This window comes from Protopterus annectens, chromosome 4.part0, assembly GCF_019279795.1.
Source record: "Protopterus annectens isolate FY-2018-M chromosome 4.part0, PAN1.0, whole genome shotgun sequence".
Lineage (NCBI taxonomy): Eukaryota > Metazoa > Chordata > Ceratodontiformes > Protopteridae > Protopterus > Protopterus annectens.
Genome location: NC_056733.1, coordinates 1,995,740,215 through 1,995,743,828, shown reverse-complemented (window position 1 = coordinate 1,995,743,828; position 3,614 = coordinate 1,995,740,215).

Genomic DNA, 3,614 nt, shown 5'->3' with positions numbered 1-3,614 from the left:
CATGGTGTTTTTGAATAGATTTTACTGCATGCATCCGCCTAAGTCTTGTATGATTGTTTATTTATTTATCTGAATTTTTTTCACCAGGAAACTCCAAATGGGCATGAGACCCATTTTCATCTGTTAACTCGCACTTCCTAAAAATATTCACCTTAGACGATGCTATAAATGAATTCAGTACAAGTTTTCTAAATATCCTAAATGGCCTTGTACCTCCTTGAAGGAAGAGACTAAAAAATTTAATTTGGCTATCCAAAAAGAGTGAAATGCTAATGCAGGCTCGAGAAAAAGCTTTGAAAGAATGGCAAAAATATAAAACACCTCTATATATTGAAAACTTCAGAATGTTTTGCAATCATACTAAAAAGAAAATAAATGAAGACATAAATATACTGTAATAACTTTCAGAATAATACTAAACACAACCCTATAAAATTTAGAAATTCCATTAAAGAAATCCTACATCCTGGTCAAAAATTCAACCCAAACTCCTCTCCTGATAACTCACCACTTGAAACTGCAATACAGTTCAACTCTTATTTTACAGATAGTGTAGCATCTCTACCAAGGATTCCTCAAAATCCTAGCCCTACACAACTGCCACTTATCACTGCATCCACTTTCATCTTCAAACCTTCAAACCTGTGCCCACATCCTATATAAAACTGCTCTTAAACAAACTTAAAACATACTCTTCTTCACCTGATGACCTTCCAAACAAGTTCCTAAAAATAGCAGCCAGCAGCATCGCCTATCCTGTCTCAGTTCTTATAAACAGGTCATGCCAGGAATCCCATGTTCCCTCTCTCTGAAAAAAGTCACACATTATCCCTCTTCGAAAAGGAGGGCATTCAACAGGTATTAATAACTGCAGACCTATAGCAATCTTATCTCCCCTCACCAAAATACTTGCAAAATGAATTTAAAAACAATTGCTAGACCTACCCTTGCAGGAGAAACTCCTATTCCCTACACAACATGGTTCCATCAGTCCCATAGCACTAACACTGCCCTTCTAGCCTATATAGATACTGTTAATAAAGGTAGAGATAACAGCAAGCCAGTCTCTTCCTTATTTCTACCCTTGTCTAAAGCCTTCAGCACAGTTTCTGACAACAAACTTCTACTTCAGATGTCCTCATTAGGTCTACCACAGCCCACCCATCTGTGGTTCAAAGTGACCTGTCAAATAGGTATCAGTAAGTAAAATGGCACTCCATGCTCTCTCCTTAGCACCCAGTCACTACCAGTGTACCACAAGGCTGTATCCTTGGTCCCCTCCTTTTTAACATTTTCATGAACACCCTCTATACATCTACACAACAGGCCATCCTAATATATTATGCAGATGATTCCACTCCCATTTCCACATCTGACAACATGGTACACCTCCAAACAATTACTCAGGAAGCTTTAACAGCCACTGAAACATGGCTTTGTAACTCACAATTCCTGCTCAACCCCCCCAAAAAGACCAAACTACTACTTTTTTTCCTCAAATCCTTTTCTAATGAAAAAACTAAATTTTGAAGTCCTCTGTTCTGGTAATAAAACCACAGAAGTCACTTCTCATAGCAAATTATTAGGGGTGATAGTGGATGATAATATTGCATTCGACCTGCATATACAAAATTGCATAAGAAAAAGTTATCAAAAACTAAGGATACATTACAGAGACAAAAACTTTCTCACTGACGCAACTAAAACTACACTTGTCATTATTTATCTGCTCCCCCATACTTATTTATGGTGCTCCCATCCTCACTAAGCTCCAGGCTTCAGAAAAATTAAAACTTGAACAATGCTACTATAAAGTTGCTAAATTTGCAGCAAATCCTCCTTTCTGAACCCACCAATGTATAGCACTAAAAAGCCTAAATTGGTTAGGACTGCCTCAACAACTAACATATACACAGCTTCTTATTACCTATAAAATTATCCAGCATCCATCTGTCTGTCTGTCCAGCACTAAAAAACATTCTGTCCAACTATGTTCACAGTTGGTCATTGCAATCCAGTGACCAAAAAGTCCTGTCTATTAACAAACCTATCAAATCTGTTGGGCATTGTCTGTACTCGTGCAAGGTTGCTAAGGTCTGGAACACCTTACTTGTATCCATCAGGTCAATAACCTCCCTCCCATCTTTCAAAACCTCTCAAAGACTTTCTCGATAAAATCTGTCTCTGTTCTTGCTCAAAACCAGTATTAACTATATCCCAGAATTTGAACAGTACCTCTTCAATCCTTATAATTCCTTAAGTTCCTTTTTCCACATACTTCTTTCAAATTCTCTTCCCAGACTTTCTGTCTAAATAGACCATAAGCCTGTTTTTTCCTTCACTTCACGTTGCAATTCCTGTTTGTATTAGACTAAGTTGCCTTTAATGTCTCTACAAACTGTCTAAAATGTTTCTAAATATTAAATGATTGTCATATAACTTGCATTGATTCATAACCAATGTTTTTATATTATATCTAAGCTGTTCTAATTATTTAAAGTACAGATGTTTTTGTTTTATTTTTGAATAGGGATGTTGTTTCCTGGTGGAATATAGAGGACAACAATACATAGCATTTTGTGGTTATTTAATCAAAGAAGAGCAATAAGGAGCTCAGAGGAGTGAAATTTTAGTGAGAATAAGATAGTTAAAAAAAAGTATGACAACACTACCTGCCTTTTTATGCAATCTGTCAGCACACATGATATTGTGGCCTGGCAGAGAGTATCTGAGGTCTGAGCCATGATTTGGTGATTGTAATAACATTAGAAGACTACTGGGTGATCCAGGAATGAAATTCATTTACTTTATTAAGTATGCTGTGTACATTGAGTAAATGATTTGAACTGTTTAAGTGATTAGGGAGTTGGAATCTGAGTGGAGGAAGAGTAAAGAGATGCACATATGGGATCGGACCAGGGTTGTGATGTACATTGCTACTAACATAAATATGTTTTAAGTCAGATTGCACAACTGAAATTTTTAGAATATTAATATATAACTCGCTGTGAAGATAGTGAGAGGAGATGGTTATTTTGCGTTTAAAGAAAAGGTATGGAGGTATATTGAATACGTCAGAAGCTATTTTCAGTGTAGGGTGTTGAACATCGATGAAAGATGGGTAGCTGAGAGTGGGAGATAAGATGATAGGTGAAATTGAACTAGGTAGCATTAAGGTGAGATAACAGAATAAGAAGAGATGTGCAAAGGCAGAAGAGAAGCATGTTTAGTGAGTGCATTATTGAAAGGAAATGATGTGTGGCGGATATTAGTGGGTTTATAAGTATGAAAAAGATGAGAGGGATATAATTAAGAATAGACAGGAGTAAAGATGTGGAGTAGTAAGGAAGAAGTGGATAGAAAGTGAAGAGTGTAGATGGAGGTATTGCACAGCAAGAAGGTTGGGATGAAAGAAAATTAGAGCTTAAATGTGTAGTATTGCTAGTAGGAGTAGTATTGGACTTAAACTGTGATAAATCCATTTACACTCCATTTTTTCAGTCTTATTGAAAATATCTCCATGTCTAAAATTATAAAGTGTTACTATCTCCACTACTAGAAACTTAAAATTATGTTGCATGCCCTCTGCCTTTATATGTTTTGTCTCAGCCCAT